Below are 12,909 nucleotides of genomic sequence, written 5' to 3'. Positions count from 1 at the left end.
TTTTTTTTTTAAAGATTTTATTTATTTATTTGTCAGAGAGAGAGAGGGAGAGCACAAACAGGGGAAGTGGCAGGCAGAGGTAGAAGCAGACTTCCCGCTGAGCAAGCAGTCCCCTGATGTGGGACTTGATCCCAGGACCCTGGGATCATGACCTGAGCTGAAGGCAGACGCTTAACCGACTGAGCCACTCAGGCATTCCACGTTATTGTATTTCTTAAACAGACGCAAAAAGTTGAATCTGGCTGGATGCCCAATATCAATTCCTTTTTCTTTTAAAAAGATGATTTTTAAAAAAAATTTTTTTATGGTAGAGTGATAGTATCAGGGGAAGATTCTTTTTCCTGGGACTTGTATTAGAATCTCAGAAGAATACAATTCTGACAACCTGGACGTGGGTCTTCAGCATATGCAGGCTATCACTGGGGTCTTCAGATTGCAAGCCCACAGTAGCATGAGATTTCTATTCTATTCTTGCCAAACATATGCTCAAGTTTCCTTTGATTTGGTTTTCAGAGTTACAACCCTTAAGGTTTAGATCCCAAGGTATCCATGTGTGTCCTCTACCCCCAAGAGAAATTCTACCATATCCAAACCTGCTGTGTTGGAGATGAGCATTGGACCTTGCCACTTGCTAAAGACCATCCCCATCTTTTTTCTCTTAGAGAAGGCATACCAGAGATGAGGCACTTCCATTCCACCATCATCCCTTTCTCCTCAAAGTAAATCTAGCCTAATACTCTTCCACAAATCTGCATTCTTCCCAAAAGCTCGAGGTTTACCTCAGGGCTCCAGATTTAGATGCAAAAGTTTGGCCATCCCATCTTTAAGTGCATGTGCAGAAAAGAGTTACCGCATCAGATCTCAGACTGCTATCCTTGGAAAGGCCTGTTTGCAAGATTGGTTCTTGGATGGCATTTGGTTGCTTGGATTTCTGGAGTGTTCCTGCCATTCCATAATTCATAGAAGACTGGCTCAGTGTGCTTCATCTGTTTGTGCAAACAATATGGTTTATCTGGAACACCTGCTTTACTTCTCAGAGTCTAGAATTTTGGCAGAACCCTAGAGGATGTCTTTGTGACCAGTGTCCAATAAAAACGTTGGGCCCTGAGTCTCTCATGAGCTTCCCTGGTAGACAACACTGCACATGCATTGTCACAATTTGATGCTGGAGGAATTAAGTCCTGTGTGACTTTACCGGGAGAGAACTCTTGGAAGCTTGTACCTGGTTTCCTTCGGACTTGTCCACATGTGTCTTTTCCATTTGCTGATTTTGTTTTGTATCTTTTAGCTTTAGTAAGTATAGGCATGAAAACAACTGTCTGATGAGTCCTGTGAGACTTCCCAGTGGATCAGTAAAGCTGCGTGTGGTCTTGAAGACCCCTTACATATAGAAGAATAGGAAAAATCACCTTTTAATATTTTCTACAATTTTTATACCAGTAACAACAGTAAAACCAAGGCAAAATTTGTATCTTAATTACAGAAAGTTAAATGAAATGTGAAGGGTCATTACTCTAAAGGAAGGCTCCCTAAAGGAGATGACCCTTGGTAATCCCCTCATTCCTTATGGTTAGTCGTTACAATGTGGTAGGAAAGGTTTCCCAGAAAAGGGAACCCTTGAGTCCAGGCTTGTGTCTTTTTAGGGATGACCTCTCTTTTTATCCAGTAGTAGAATCCTAAGGCCATGTGTATGGAATTCTAATGGAACCTGAAATCCTACTTTTTGCTGTAGAGGCTATCCAGATGGAAACATTATGTAAGAATGCTTTTTAAAAATCCTGTTGACTTTTCTTTTTGATATTATTGGAGTTCTTTGCTGTTTTAAATATTTTGCTGAAAACCTGGTGTGTAAATCTATATGTTTGTGTGTCTCAAAGCGTCAGGAATTGGCACAGTTATAGAAATCCACTGAATAAATAAAGAATGAAAAATTATAAAGACAGTTGGGGCATTGTTGAATCTGTATTGCATTTTGCTAACAAGCACATCAGACTTTTCAAAAATAATACCAAACAGAGCTGAAAGCCCATGATTGAATATATGGGAAAGCTAGCAAATTGCATTTTATTTTATTTTATTTTAAACTAATTTATTTTTTTAGGTAGGCTCCACACCAGGCCTACTTAAAAAAGAAAAAAAAAAAGAAAAAAAAAAGAAAAAAACCCCAATGCAGGGCTTGAACTCAAAACGCTGAGATCAGGACCTGAGCTGAGATCAAGAGTCAGACGCTTAACCAACTGAGCCACCCCATTGCCCCAGATTGCATTTTCTCTCTTAGTCTCAGTGGGTGAGCTCTTGGCTACTTTTTGATTTTTCAGCTGTGAATATTGGTATAAAACATATTCAGCTTCAGGCTGGCAAAATGTGGACAAAATAAATAAGTCCCTGCCCTTACAGAGCAACCCATTTTTTTTTTTTTTTTGTCATTTTTAGGAAGCATTGGTTTGTTCTCAGGTAACTAGTTTTTGAAAAACCTGTGTTTGTATTTCAAAACAACCACTAAAAAATAAAACAAATCAAACAAACAAGCATAAATATATATGGCCTGGCACAAAATATTGATATCCAAATATCAGTCATAGAGCTCTTCCAAGATGGTAAAAGACTCTTGACATTAATAGCCAATGACTCAGAAATGACTCAGTGTGCAGGACAAATTAGCCTGAAAATTAAAAAACAAAAAATAAAGTGAGATAAGGGCTTGATATATTTTAGTTTTTTAAATATACATTATAATCATACTTAAAAACAATACATCTCATCATATGTGTTTTACAAAAATTATCATTTTAATCATTGGCATGCCTTTGCATATTATACTAATTCTTGCACTTGAGTCCTTAGTGCTAACAGACTCTCAGGTTTTGCTCTCTTTAAAGGCCAGGTATGATGTACCTCTTGTGCCTCCTGTCATTCTTGCAGATTTAGTTTTCTTTCCTCTCTCTCTCTCGTTTGTTCTTTCTTTCTGGATATAAGCTAGTTTAATGTTGGTAATGCCTCATAATTATGATTTTGGTTTTAGAGGAGATGACTGGAGCCATTGTTTTCTCTTGAGGACTTCCCTAGTTGTTTCGTTTTTTCAATTTTTCATTTGAGTGTAGCAGACACATGGTATTACACATGGTATATATGTTTCAGATGTACAGCATAGTGATTGGACAAGTTTATACATTATGCTGTGCTCACTAGTGTAGCCACCATCTGTCACCATACAAGGCCGTCACAATCCCATTGACTATATTCCTTGTGCTGTGCCTTCTCTTCCCGAGACTCGTTCATTCTATAACTGGAAGCCTGTATCTCCCACTCCCTTTTGCCCATTTTGCCCATCCCCCTCTCCCCTCTGGCAACCATCAGATTTAGTTTTCTTACACAAGCACACACTCTTGTGCTCCCTCTGTGCATCTAAACTTTGTAGAAATCTTTTAAACTGAGGGTCTTCTACCAAAAAAAAAAAAAGTGAAGGTACTTATGATAATACTTTTCAAAGAAGATATAAAAAGAAATACTAACTGATGTTATATATTGCTTTTTAGACATTTTTTTCTTACTCATTTATTTTTTTGGGTGGGAGTAGCTCTAGATAACTTTGCTCTGTCTTAGCCTTTCTTGCTTTGTAAATAATGAAAAGGCCTTATTTTGGTTGCTGAAGTTAGTTTTAGGACAGTACCCTGCTAGCCAATCTTATGGACCTCAGTCACTCCTTGTAGCTGGTGCTTTATTTTTTGTGTTAGCTTTATTTATTTATTCTTGAATATCCAGAGGGCAGTCAAAGGCCACCACAGGTATACGGCTGTGGTCTACCACACAGTTTGTTGTCTCTCTTCAGTGGGGTCTTATGGACTCCCCACAGCACTCCCAGCATCTCCTCACCACAGAGGGGATACGAACTGTAGTAACAATGACTCTCCTCTCACAGGAGCTCTGAGTGTTCTCTTAAGATATCTTAACATCTGTGAGGACATTCGTAGTGAAGAACAATCTCTTCTCCTCAGACATTTTTCCAAAGAAGATATTCCACCAATAGACACTTAAAAAGATGCTCAACATCACTCATCATCAGGGAAATACAAATCAAAACTACAATGAGGTATCACCTCACACCAGTCAGAATAGCTAAAATTAACAACAGAAGAAACAACAGTGTTGGTGAGGATGTGGAGGAAAGGGGAACCCTCTTACACTGTTGGTGGGAATGCAAACTGGTGCAGCCACTCAGGAAAACAGTATGGAGATTCCTCAAGAAGTTAAAAATAGAGCTACCCTACAATCCAGCAACTGCACTACTAGGTATTTACGCAAAGGATACAAAAATACTAATTTGAAGGGATATATGCATCTTGACATTTATAGCAGCATTATCTACAATAGCTAAATTATGGAAACAGCCCCAATGTCCATCAACTGAGGAATGGTTAAAGAAGGTGTGGTACACACACACACGCACACACACACACACACACACACACACACAGAGGAATATTATTCGGCCATAAAAAAGAGTGAAATCTTGCCATTTGCAACAACGTGGATAGAGCTAGAGAGAGCTAATACTAAGCAGAATAAGTCAGAGAAAGACAAATACCATATGATTTCACTCATATGTGGAATTTAAGAAACAAAGCAAATGATCATAGGGGGAAGAAAAAGAGAGGAAAACCAAGAAATGGACTCTTGAGAATAAACTGATGGTTACCAGAAGGGAGGTGGGTGGGTGGGGGGATGGGGGAAATAGGTGATGGGGATTGTGGAGTGCACTTGTGATGAGCACTGGGTGTTGTATGGAGGTGTTAAATCACTAAATTGTACATCTGAAACTAATACTACACTATAGGTTAACTACCTGGAACTTAAATAAAAACTAGAAAAAAAAAGATGCCTTAGCATCTGTGAGAATTTCTCCTAGTGAAGAGTGGTCTCTTCTCCTCACTATTAACCCTCTGCCTCCATCTTTGAATTGAATATGCAAAGGACGCTACCTTAGATACTTCCTCCTGAAGTAGGGTTAGCTTTTACTGATCTAATTTTACTCCATTCTTTCTAAAATAGCCTTCCTCTTTCTAAGCCACCTTCTTGTGATGCTGTTGATATTCTCACAGCCGCCATCATCTTTATTCTCTGCTGAATTTCTTGAATAATGCTTTCTACTAATTGCCTCCATTTCCTTACCAACTCATTTTTTTCTTTTATTGAAACTCCTGATATCTCATGCTCATCTTCGTCTTTGGCTTAGAATGTTCCTACTGCTCTTGAACTTTGATCACTCCCTTAAGCCTTAGACTCTGCTATTCTCTGTATATACTTACCCACTGCAGAACTTACTAACATGATAGGCTTGACTTTGAATTCTGTCTCTATGCTTTGTTTAACTCGTAATAACTATCTTCAGTCCTGCCCTGTACCCTGAGAAGCAGGCCTAGAATTTTGTGCAGATAAACAGAGGATAAAGATACACTGGGTATATACTAAGTGACTATAAAGGTAAACAGTATGGACTTTTATATAAATGCTTGTAAGAATGGCAATTTTTAGTGCCTAAGTTGAGAAGACTTGAACAAAAGTATTATATTTTAAATTAAAAATAAATTTTTCTGCCAACTTCCTCAGAGAAAGACAAAATGGATTTTCTTTGTCCTAACATGCATGACTTTCCCTTTCATATTGTGTTGACCTGAGTGCCAACTGAAATTGAGCACCCTACTTTGATTAGAGTCAGCCATTTCTAAGTAATGAAAAATCTTCAAGGCCAACTTGAATTAGTCCCAGGGGTGGGTAAGGATAACACAGGGAGGGGTATTCCAGTTACTTTTTTTTAAGGCATTTTTTTAAACCTCCATTAAAGAAATCAGATTTTAAAATAATTTTTTCTTTAGTGATAAATGTCGCTGAAGATTTAATGTTTATATTATGTTGAAAGTGAAAAAAATGCAACAAATGGCAAAAATATATGCTTTACCCTGAAGAGCCAGAGTTTTAAACTTTAAGGTGTTTATCTTAGGCATTGTGCAGTTTTTTTTATATTTATTTATCCTGCTCATGTTTCTTTAGTCTGAGAATTCATGTATCGTAAGCAATTGTTTCCTCATGAGTTTAATGACTTTAAAATGTGAGGTTATTTTTGTGTAGCTTTTTTTTTTTTTTTCCTGTGAAAATTCTTTGTGGTCTGGATTTTGGGAGTTTCTCTTCGGAATGGTGCTACATTTGCTTCTGCCAAACACGTCTGGGATAGCACCCGGTTTCTATTACATTTTCGGTGTAGAGTTTTCGGCACCTCGAAGGGACTGTATGTTTGGGCTCTAAACCCATGTGAGGTGCAGGCCTGGGCTTTTAGTTTCCCACCAGGGTCTTTTCTTCACCCAGAGAAAAGCTCTTCTGTCCTTGGTTTGCTTGGGTGGCTTGCACCCCCCCCCCCCACCATTCCTGGAGGCGATGGTTCCTGGCTTGTCCTGGTGTCCAGCCATGATAACACTGCAGCCTTCCTCTCCACATCCTCATCTTTTCACCTGTCCTGCATGGACGTTAACATCAGCCCCTTGGACCACTGAATTTTATCTCTGTCCCTCCCCCTGGCAGTGGAGAATCTCCCTGAGTATTTTGGTAAAGGGACTGTTAGGGAGAAGTACTATCATGCACGCTAGATTTATTATTTTACTCTTCGAAACATTATGAATAAAATACCAGATATCTTTAACCACACTGAACAGATTTCTGTTGATCTCAACCAGTGGGGTCTCAGCGGTTGTAAAAAATGTTATATCTGGGCAACAAGATAATAAAGCCTGGGGTATGTATTCACAGGTGTCTCTGACTTTGTATTTCCTTCATCATTTCTGGGAGTGCAGTTAATATTCTAAGGGTCCAAAATATGAGTTATGTTAATAGTAGTTAAAAGCCAGAAACGTACCCAAGGAGAAACCTGTAGGAACAGAATCAGACTTTGAAAAACCAGAAACAGTTAGGGAAAGCACATCCTTTAGGTGGGGTGATAAATTTAGGGCTTTTGTTCATAAGCAGCATTATGGTATTTTTGTTGAAGTCCTTGGCTCAGGAGCCAAATGACAGGGTTGAATTCTGGCTTTTCATATTTTATAAGTCCTGTGACCGTGGGTAATTGAACTTTATGCTTCAGCGACTCATCTGTAAAATGGGGATTGTAATATGACCCACCCAAGAGCGGTTGTGAGATTTAAGGAAATTAATGCAGAAGAACTCAGAATGCCGGATACGAAGCAGGCAGTGCAGTGTTAGCTAGTACTTGGTGATAATAAGGAGGAGGATGATTTTCTAAAGCAGGGGTCGTAAACCTAAAGGCGTTCAAGTTTAAATGCTTTTAAAACACAGTGGAGGTAAACCAAGCACTTCTGTGAATTTGTATTAGTCACGTTAGTTTATGACCTAACTAGTTTATGACTTCTGTTAAGGAGAGATGTACAAAATTAATAGGGAGCCATTATAGGGGATGATTGTTCAATTAACACCAAATAAAACAAAACCCAGCAAATTTAGGACTAGTGGTACCCTTATAGTAGCATGTCTTATCAATCAATAGATATTTATTGAGTATTGAATATATACCTAATAGTTGGGTTAATTATTCAATCAAAGGAATGGATCCACAGTGGTCAGTGTAGTTTCTCCTGTGGATTATCTCCCTCCTTTTTGGAGCCCCAAACTGGCTGTGGTCACATGTCACTTGGAGGGTTTCCCATAGCTCTTTCTATGTATTGCGGAAATACAATTAAAAACAAAATCTTCTCCCACCCCAGGAATCCTGTCCACAAAGATTACTATCTAAGAAAACACTTGTATTACTGAATGAGCATCGAACGAGAATGTGAGGCCCGTTACAGGCAATCCACTAACAGATTACGGAAGATGGAAAGAAATCTCACCCCTTTTGCCCCGCCAGGCAGAGACGACCTATCCCACATGTTTGCCAGGTAAACAGTAACTAGGCCCCAAGTTAGAGGACTTGACAGCACTGTTTTTCCCAGATGATTCATCTTTTCTTCACCTGTTAATTGAGGTGGCCATCTGTGTTAGCTAATCAGCTTTATCTAGAGAAAAACCAGACTTCTCATATCTTTCTTACAGGAGGTGGTTTTGCAGCTGCAGCAAGGCACCTACCAAAATTGGACTCCCACACTCTAGCAGACACTGGGATTTGGGTGCTCTCTCTGTTGATGTTTGCGTTTGAAAGAGATAGCTCCTAGGTCCTTGAGAAAGATGTTCAAAAGTCAGCATGCTGACAAAATGCCTACCTCGTTTTCAAAAGGATTTGTATCCATTTCGAAGAGAGGAGCAAGTACTTACAATGGCAAGTTTTCTTAGTTAAATGCTCAGAGAAAAAGAGGGGAAGGGAAACTTCTCTTATTTGCAATAGGAAAAATTAAGTCTTTTTTCTATTTGTCTGTACCCACATACCTGACATACATCAAGGTCAGTCCCCATTTTACAGCAGAGTTGCGGAGGTACGGGTAAGTTAATTACCTAATCAACACTTGATGGTTAAAACTAAGGTTATATATAAGTTTTTAAATTGGCAATGGTAGGGAAGATCTGATCTAATTCTTTCTTTCTTGCATTGTTAAAATATGGTACTTATTAAATGGTATGTCTTGGAAAAGAAATGAGGAAACTCCAGATTACCTTTCATATTATTTAAGACTCTTCTTTTATTACAAGAACCTTGGGGGATCAACTCTTGCCTGTTTTAATTTAAAGAGAAGTGCTCATTAATTCTTTCAATATGCAGACCATTTACTATGTTAAATCAGCCTGATGTTAGAAACGTTTAATTGTTAACCAGCATCAGATTGGTAGTATTTTATCTGATTAAAAGTTTCTCAGTGTTCTCACCAACTGTGAATTTTAGATCAACTAAATGATCTGAAAGAAAGAGAAAACAGGGGGAGTAAATCCTGTGAAGAATGCCCTTTATGTGCTTAGTAGGAGCCTGAGGCTAAAGATGAGGAATGGAGGGTCTTAGTGTGTGGTGATGGTGGTGGTGGGGGTGGGTGGGGGCGGGGAGGAGGTGGTGGTGGGGAGGAGTGGGGATGATGGGGAGGATGTTGGGGACCTTAAGACTTGACATTCCTTTTGCCCTCATTTCTTATTTTCTGTTTTAGGAGATAATCTGCTTTTAGTTTCTGCTAAGATGCAATGAGGTTGTTGAGTTCAATGACTGATTTATGGAATCAAGGTTCGAATGGACTCCCTGATTACTCTCTTTTTTAAGTCTGACATTTTATTACATGGGCAGTAACCTTGGCCTGTGTGCTGTTTTAATTCAGGGTCTTATCTCACAGAAACCTTCACTCTGGACCAAGTGAAAACATTTGTTTGGAATAAACAGTTTTCACTTCTGTTCCAGTTTTTTATAACTTTTATGACATTTTTAAGGCACTATTCTTTACAGATGAGATTGGGCGCGTTCAGGGTGGTACGGCCGTAGACAAGGCACTATTCTTTACAGACATCAAGCAGTTCAATTTGAAAGTGGCTTTAGTGACCCATAGATATGTTTTGCATCATTGCCGAGCTTAGGGCATAGGCAATTTCCTAGCTTAGCAGATAGTCTTGCATCTGGATTAAGTTCTGTCAGAGACTTGAGAACTCTAGACCTATTTTTATAGCTTAAAACATTTGATGACCTTTTAAAGAGCGTCTTTTCAAAAAAATGCAATGATTAGTGACCCAAAAGTATAAAACTGAAAGCTTGAAGTATGCTTTCTTTAATCTAGTTTAGAGGTGTGTTGGAGAGCATAATTATTTATCTCTTGGCCTAGTGAGAGTAAAAGAACAGCAGCAGCATCTTTATCAGTGTTCCAGTTGGAATGAGACATGAAGCTCAGATCCAAAGACAAAACGTGATTCCTATTACTTTTTCCCCCCTCAAGTCCAAGTCTGGATCCTGTGACCTGCTGGTGTGGCAAGCTGGCTCTATTCCATGTGAAGGAACAAGAGAGGGGTGGAATAAAAATTGTTTGCTTTGACTCTGTGTCTTCTGTGGAGTTCGGGGGAGGTGGGAGCATGGAAGACCCAACCAATAGTAGAAGCACAAGTAGTGGGAAGTCAGGGGTCTCCCTCAATGTAAAGACTATTGAAGGCACACAGCTTGAAGGGGAAATAGAACTCATAATCCTACACTTTGGGCCTTTGCAGGGTTTGTGGGATAGATTTCCTTACTTTTTGAAAAATATTCTATCAAATTGAGGTTGAATGAGAATTGGGTTAGGATTTGAATTAATCAGTTTAGCTGTTCCCCAGTCTTTCTTTCTTTCTTTTTTTTTTTTAAAGTCATCCTTGGCAGTTGCCCTTCAATTCAGCCGTGAGTCAAAACCACATCTGTTTCTTGCTGACCTCTGTGCAAGGGACAGACACCTCATATGTCTTACTCCTTTGTGTACAGAATCTATTTGAAGAGTGATATATTTCAAAGAAAAAAATGACCTTTCTGTATATCTTGGTTGCCTAATGTGAAAAACAAAGTATTTATAATCCTTTGTTTAGGAAACAGTAGTGGTCAAGCTATGAAGCAAAGAAGTGTATTTTCGTTTTCAGCTCTGTTGTAGGCATGGTAACTGGTGCTTCTGGTTACTGTTTTATTCCTATGTTTAACAAAAAAATGCCCAATGGCCAATTCTACATCATGTAGATGACTTGAAGATTAGGCCTTTGGGACATGGGGAAAAGAAGCCAGACCAAGAGGGATAGGAAGCTAGCTAATTCAAGATGGACAATTATGAAACATTCACTTTTTCCTTTGAAGAGAGTAATAGTTCATTCTTCCATCTAGCTATGTATTTATTCTGCAAGTCTTACACTATACACATAGTTGTAGAAATAATGGATGAGTCAGCTAGCTGCCTAGTGTAAACTCTAGGATTTGAAAAAGTCTCTCCTTCTGCCTACGTGAGCAACCTGAGGCTAATATCTGAATTTTTTTTCCTATGGTTTTTCTCTTGTAAAAATGCAAATACCCTTTGGAGAGATAATTTATTAGGATTATCACAAATTTACACCTTGTTTTAAATAAGTTTATTATAATGTCCTGAGAATTTATTTTGATGGGGTGGAGGTAGAAAGAATTTGAGGTCACTGGGTATCTAGAAAGGAGGTGTGGTAATGGCTTCGTTTGTAGGGTGGAAAGGACTGAAAACAAGCTTGATCCTTCTCACCATTTTGCAGAGGGTTGTTTTCCCCCTCACAGCTTTAACACACTTAGTGTGCCAAGTACTTAGCCATGTCAGTGTGAGTTTTGATGCTGATAAACTTAAGAATTAAGTGATAAACCTATTTCCATAAGATCAGAATTATAAAACTAGAACAAACCTAGCATTTTTTTTTAGTTTTATAAATTTTCCCTTTAAAATCTTATGATGTCATTAATTTAACTTATTGTTTAAAAACTCATTTTGACTAAATCTTGCTTGAACAGGTTATCAGAATGAATGTCTAGCTTCTTTTTATATGATTAAATATCCTAGGCCCTTCTTTCATATGCCTGGTGGGAAAAAGGTTCTTCAGGCTGTTGCATTACTACCTGGATGTAGGTGCCTCAACTCTTTTTGTCTAAATTAAACTGCATCCTCCCCTCCGATCCTGCTACCCCTGGGTTTTCAGTCTTTATAAAGAGCTCTGCAGTCTTTCTCTTCATTCTAGCCATCCATCTGGCTAGACTCTTTCCTTTTCTACCCTCTTTATCTGATTCATAATTTAACAGGTTCTATCGATTCTCTATATTTTATGTACCTTAATAAATTACAAAAATGCTTTTTTAAAAAAATTAAACCGTAAACAGTGTGTAAAGCAAAAAGTGACAGTTTCTGGCTTGCCCCCTGGTATCCCCAGATACTAAGGAGTGATGCAAAATGAGTCTCAGAACTGTGTGCCTCAGGGCAGGAAGCCTAGGTGTGCCCAATGTGGGCTGAAGTGAGGCCTGGTCACCTTGCACATGTGGCCTGTGTAGAAACAGCCATGTCAAAGCCTGTGTGGAAATGGCCAGGTCAGCAATGGCCATAGGAGGAAGTCTTGCTGAGGTGTGCACAAGAGACATCTGACACAATATCCTTATAGAATTTATCTGTATTCTGCTTATATACAGTCATCCATTGTTTTTAAACAGAAAACTGGACCACATACTTTGTTCTACATCTTACAAAAATAACAAAAATTTGGCTGGAGATTTTCATGTCAGTAACTAGAGAACCACCTCATTCTCTTCTTTCCCCCAGCTTTATTGAGATATTGACATAGAACATTGTGTGAGTTTAAGGTGTACAACCAGTTGATTTGAAACACTTATATACTGTAAAATGATTACCACTGTAGTGTTAGTTAATACCTTTATCACATCACAAAATTACCATTTCTTTCTTGTGGTAAGAACATTTAAGGTCTACTCAATTAGCAACTTTCCAGTATATAATACAGTATTATTAGCTTAATATTATTATCACCATAGTATACAATAAATCTCTAGAGCTTATTCATCTTATAACTGGCAGTTTGTACACTTTGACCAGTATCTGTCCATTTCTCCCACACTCCAGCCCCTAGTAACCACCACTTAGTCTCTGTTTCTGACTTTCTATCTTATTCTTTTTAACAGTTTTTTCTTTTTCTTTCTGGAAGAGTATCCATTGTGTTGATGTATCACAATGATGATTAAATTGTATTTCCTATGGATGAGTAATTGTTTCCAATTCTCTTTTTTGATTCTGCAAACACTGGTAGAATAAACATCCTAAAACAAAGATCTTTGCCTCTGTGTTATTTATGTAGATTTTCTTCTTAGTGTCTATCAATATATTTTAGAGTTGGTTTTTCATGAGGCCTTATATATTTCTTCTTAGAATCTTTTCTATGTATTATAGTGACTTCTGATGCTTTTAAGATATGGTATCT

The sequence above is a fragment of the Halichoerus grypus genome, chromosome 2 (assembly GCF_964656455.1).
Source record: "Halichoerus grypus chromosome 2, mHalGry1.hap1.1, whole genome shotgun sequence".
In the NCBI taxonomy this organism is placed as follows: domain Eukaryota; kingdom Metazoa; phylum Chordata; class Mammalia; order Carnivora; family Phocidae; genus Halichoerus; species Halichoerus grypus.
The sequence above is the reverse complement of the archived record's forward strand: the minus strand, read 5'-3'. Positions refer to the sequence as shown.